Genomic DNA, 6,000 nt, shown 5'->3' with positions numbered 1-6,000 from the left:
TTAATATGCGCATTGGGAGTCTCTCGCAATGCTCGCAGCCGACCCCCTCGAGAGCTGACTGGGCATGCTCGAGCCCCAAACACATCACACATTAGGACGTGTGTATCCCCACCCGTGATGTAACGTGGGCAGGGAGGAACACAACACCTATACTGACTTGCCATATTTCTTTCTTTCTTTCTTTCTTTCTTTCTTTTTTGAACACACACACAATAAATGGACATACAATTCACACAGAGCGCTTGTGAAGACACAGAAGCTAGTGACTGTTTGGTCCGGGCATGCTTTATAGCTTCCTGGTCGATGACGTCACCCGCCCGTGACGTATCGTCCCGCTATTGGACTGATTACACAAGTGCTTCATGACATGGCACGCAGAGGCGTCCCCTAGCGTTTCGACGCAGCTCGAAGTTCCCTCAAGATAGGGAACCATAATTTCCAACTTCACGGTCTGTTAGTAATGAGAGGCTGTAAGGCATTTCTTTTTTAAAATTTAACATCCAAGATGTTTATAAATGTTTAAACGCTACCTTTTTTTTCTGTTCAGGGGAAGAATACAAACACAAACATTTTGCATGTTGGATAAAAACATTAATAGATTATACACAGACAATGAGCTTGATAGTGTGTGAGAGAGTTGATAGTATGTTTGTGAATGAGTTTGGGTTAAAGCTTTGATAGTGTTTGAGATATAGTATAGTAGTGAATGAGAGAGTTTGATAGCATGCATGAAAATCATTGGAGAGTGAGACATTACAGTAACGTTTGAGAGTTTGATAGTGTATGCAAGAATATGTTTGAAATATATGCTTATAAGTACCCTTTTTGAAGTGCTTCAAAAAATAAAAATAAAAGATAAATAAAATAAATATCACACTCATCTTACTTTGGAAAAAGATTGCATTTTTATATGGACTTTCCAGTGAGCCTGAACTTTCTTTTCAGTCATTGGCATAATATGTGCATTTTGGTATCCACTGCTTTACACCTGCTAGGACTATTGATTAATGCATCTGTAAGCATAAATTGAAGAGAAGGAAATGGAAATAATTATAGTGTATAAATATTCTTTGAATAATCGTTATCTGTTTGGTAGTATTCCATGTATCTCTCTGTTTGAAGAACCTTTTAACAACATTAAGATGACTTTTGTAATTACATCTATTTTAAATCATTAACACCTCATCAATTATACAGAGTAGGTAACCTGCCAACTTCTCTGTCACTTTTCAAAACAACAAGAGCCAGTTAAACTTTTTCTATGCTTAAACAAAATTATTTTAGATAAAACATTATTAAACAACACTTTTACATGTAGCTAATCTTGTATGAATGAGGTAAATATACTTACATCAACTAATGATTGTCGAATCCTCTAAACACACACACGTCACACGTGTGCATGTATACCTACCAGATACATATCAGGATCGGTTTTGATAACATTTACCAAATGATGAACAGCTCTTTTAATTTAACTTAATTGCATTTACGAACTGCATAAATATATACTTACAAGTAGTCTGTGGGTTCATTAAATAAGTTAACTTTTGTGGACCCGGGTGCTAGGATATTTCATTTCTCAGAATGGAATACCTGTGTTGAAATTCTTTTAATTACTTCATAGGTTGTGGACAGTTTAATCCAAGCAGTTAAGTCTTTTATCTTAAATTAATTTCAGTCTTAGGTTGTTTCATTTTCATACTGTTTCTTCCACAATGGGACTATAAATGATTGAAGGCTGATTTGTTGGCCCTGTCCCAATTGGCACACGTTGATGAACCCGCTATAGTGGCCTAACTTCTGCCAGGATAACATTTTTTTCTTTTGCATAAATGTAACTTTTTCCTGATGACAAACAGCTTTGTATACAATACATTAATTTTAATGTAAACACCATTACACACAAATGCTATGTGCTTAGCTCTTATATAGACAAATTAACAACTTCCAATGTATCTTTCCAGTAAAAACAGCAATACTGCAACAGAAATGTAAACAGAAGGGTAAACAATACAAATAATTATAATAAACAGTTAAGTGCAATATTATCTAGCTACCTACAGTAGCATACAACTCGCACCTTGCATGTTTCACATCCATCTCTCATGATTTGTCAGTGGCCTTGTAGCATGAAGAAGAATGTGGAAATCTGACAGTTTAGTCTGAACAACAATTAAATCATTGGTGAAAGTCAAAGATAATGATCAGAATGGAGAAATTATATCAGTCATACAAAATTAAACTCTCATTATTAATCTCTTTACAATTGTATACGTGACAGGATCATGTCAGCACAGAAGAATATCAAAAACATATTTCTTTAAAAGCAGATCATTCTAAGAATAATGATGAGATTACTACTGTAGTGTTTCCATTTGCAGTTGTAGTTTTTGCAGTGCAAAGTTTGGGTCATCCCTCATAGCAGACAATGGCTGACTTGCTAAATCTCCTAGATTGTTCATGTACAGATCCAGCTCTTTCAGGTGTGAGGGGTTCGATCTTAAAGCTGATGCCAGAACAGCACAAGCTTCATCCGTGAGACTACAATATTCCAAACTGCAAAGACAAAAAACAAACAAAAACAAAACAACAACAACCACAATTACGTTTCTTAACTTATTGTAGTTAATGAGGTACCCTATCAGAGAAGGTGCAGACCAAAAAAAAAAAAAAAAAAGATCTTACCGTAATATCTCCAGTTTACAGTCAGGCTTTTCCAGAGCGGTACAGAGCATTTTCACCCATAAGGTTCTCAGTTTATTTTGAGAAAGATCCAGCTCTCTCAGGTGTGAGGGGTTTGATATCAATGTTGAAGACAGAGCAGCACAGCCTTCCTCTGCAATGTTGCAATCTTTAAGTCTGTAAAGAAAAATAACAAAATCCTATGTCCAAAATCCTAAATGATGTTAAATGTTGGAAAATTATATGAATGTGCAGTGGGGTCTAACGCCTATATAGGATGCCATTGAAAATCTAGATAAATACAGGTCCTTCTCAAAAAAATTAGCATATGTGATAAAAGTTCATTATTTTCCATAATGTAATGATAAAAATTAAACTTTCATATATTTTCGATTCATTGCACACTAACTAAAATATTTCAGGTCTATTATTGTTTTAATACTGAAGATTTTGGCACACAGCTCATGAAAACCCAAAATTCTCGAAAAATTTGCATATCGTGAAAAGCTCCTCTAAACGAGTTATTAACCTAATCATCTGAATCAACTAATTAACTCTAAACACCTGCAAAAGATTCCTGAGGCTTTTAAAAACTCCCAGCCTGGTTCATTACTCAAAACCGCAATCATGGGTAAGACTGCCGACCGGACTGCTGTCCAGAAGGCCATCATTGACACCGTCAAGCGAGAGGGTAAGACACAGAAAGAAATTTCTGAACAAATAGGCTGTTCCCAGAGTGCTGTATCAAGGCACCTCAGTGGGAAGTCTGTGGGAAGGAAAAAGTGTGGCAAAAAACGCTGCACAACGAGAAGAGGTGACCGGACCCTGAGGAAGATTGTGGAGAAGGACCGATTCCAGACCTTGGGGGACCTGCGGAAGCAGTGGACTGAGTCTGAAGTAGAAACATCCAGAGCCACCGTGCACAGGCGTGTGCAGGAAATGGGCTACAGGTGCCGCATTCCCCAGGTCAAGCCACTTTTGGGCTACAGAGAAGCAGCACTGGACTGTTGCTCAGTGGTCCAAAGTACTTTTTTTGGATGAAAGCAAATTTTGCATGTCATTCGGAAATCAAGGTGCTAAAGTCTGGAGGAAGACTGGGGAGAAGGAAATGGCAAAATGCCTGAAGTCCAGTGTCAAGTACCCACAGTCAGTGATGGTCTGGGGTGCCATGTCAGCTGCTGGTGTTGGTCCACTGTGTTTTATCAAGGGCAGGGTCAATGCAGCTAGCTATCAGGAGATTTTGGAGCACTTCATGCTTCCATCTGCTGAAAAGCTTTATGGAGATGAAGATTTGGTTTTTCAGCACGACCTGGCACCTGCTCACAGTGCCAAAACACCTGGTAAATGGTTTACTGTCCATGGTATTACTGTGCTCAACTGGCCTGCCAACTCTCCTGACCTGAACCCCATAGAGAAGCTGTGGGATATTGTGAAGAGAAAGTTGAGAGACGCAAGACCCAACACTCTGGATGAGCTTAAGGCCGCTATCGAAGCATCCTGGGCCTCCATAACACCTCAGCAGTGCCACAGGCTGATCGCCTCCATGCCACGCCGCATTGAAGCAGTCATTTCTGCAAAAGGATTCCCGACCAAGTATTGAGTGCATAACTGAACATAATTATTTGAAGGTTGACTTTTTTTGTATTAAAAAAACGTTATTTTATTGGTCGGATGAAATATGCAAATTTTTTGAGAAGGACCTGCAAATAAATAAATAAATAAATAAATAAATAAATAAATAAATAAATAAATACATAAATAAATAAATAAATAAATAAATAAATAAATAAAGTTTTAATATTTTAATTTTTTTTAAAGTAACAGATAAGAACATTTGTACAAAAATGTCATGTTTTCCATTAATTATCCTCAGTTGTAATACAATAAAATGCAACTAAATATATTGAATATACTACAGAAAAAAAGAGAGATGAATATGAAAGATACTTGTATCTATTTTGAAAACTCAGAAGATATTCTGACTTATTGTTAATGTGATGACTAGTAGTGAATTCAGCATTTTCATCTCGCTTACCTCAGAACTTCCAATTTACACTTTGGATTTTTTAATGCAACAAGAAGTTGCTGCACACCGGTGTCAGCCAGTTTATTCCAACTGAGATCCAGCTCTCTCAGGCTTGAAGGGTTTGATTTCAAAGCTTCGGCCAGAGCAGCACAGCCCTCACCAGTGATTTCACAGTTCCCTAACCTGCTGAGAGAATTACACACTCATCTCTGTCCCTAGCTTTGGCACACACAACTTATTTGACAAAAGTGCTGAGTGCTGATCTTGCCTGAGTATCTCAAGATTACAGTCCGAATTTTCCAGTACAGCAGAGAGCCTCTTTAAACCAATGTTTCTGAATTTATTCCCAGACAAATCCAATTCTCTCAGATGTGAGGGGTTTGATCTTAGAGCTGAAGCCAGAGCTTCACAACCTTCATGAGTGATACCACAGTCTTCCAACCTGCAGGAAAAAAACCATGTCATTAACGGATTGTGTAATGTATTTACTCTCTGTGACATAAACTTACCTCAGTATCTCCATTTTACAGTGAGGATTCTCTAGTCCATCAGCAAGGACCTTCATTCCTAAATCTCTCAGTTTATTCTTGGACAGATTCAGCTCTCTCAGGTGTGAGGGGTTTGATTTCAAAACCAGAGTCAGAAAAGTACAGCCTTTATCTGTGATATCACAACGTCTCAACCTAAAGAGAAAACAGGAGAATATGGAGGTTAAAGGACACACAATTTCTAAATTCCTAAATAAATAAATCTAAATATAGCATGCCATTCCTTAGCTAAAGGTACCATGTAGGTAATGTCAGTTTGTAGGTTTTTAGTGAAGATAATTAGAGAAGTAATCTCACCACAATTTCTCTAGTTTACAATGAGGATTCTGCAAATCAGCAGAAAGAATCTGCAGTCCAGAGTCACTGATTTTATTTCGGGACAGATCCAGCTCTTTCAAATGTGAGGGGTTTGATCTCAGAGCCACAGCCAGAAAGTGGCAACCTTTATCAGAAACACCACAAGACTCCAGTCTATAAAAACAACAATAACTAAGTTAAGACTTTAAGTGGGGGGTGAAATGCTGTTTCATGCATACTGAGTTTTTTACACTCTTAAAGATTTGGATTCCCATCCTAAACATGAAAAAGGTTCAAAAACTAAGTTGGACGTTTGGTGGTTTCTCACAAGGAGAGTTTATTTCGAGTATGGGTCTGCTTGACGTCAACAGGGCAGAATTTCCTTGTAAGGGCTGCACGGGCTCTTCTCCCAGAAGGGTGCACGCAAACGACCAAAGCGAGAGA

At 37.9% G+C, this 6,000-nt stretch overlaps 1 pseudogene; it reads right to left on the bottom strand.

Moving 5' to 3' along the window:
* Positions 1 to 435: 435 nt before the first annotated feature.
* LOC137084508 (NACHT, LRR and PYD domains-containing protein 5-like) overlaps positions 436 to 6,000 on the bottom strand; it is a 51,913-nt pseudogene continuing 46,348 nt past the window's right edge.

This window comes from Pseudorasbora parva, chromosome 8 (genome assembly GCF_024679245.1).
Source record: "Pseudorasbora parva isolate DD20220531a chromosome 8, ASM2467924v1, whole genome shotgun sequence".
NCBI lineage: Eukaryota > Metazoa > Chordata > Actinopteri > Cypriniformes > Gobionidae > Pseudorasbora > Pseudorasbora parva.
This window is presented reverse-complemented; position numbering and strand designations above follow the sequence as displayed.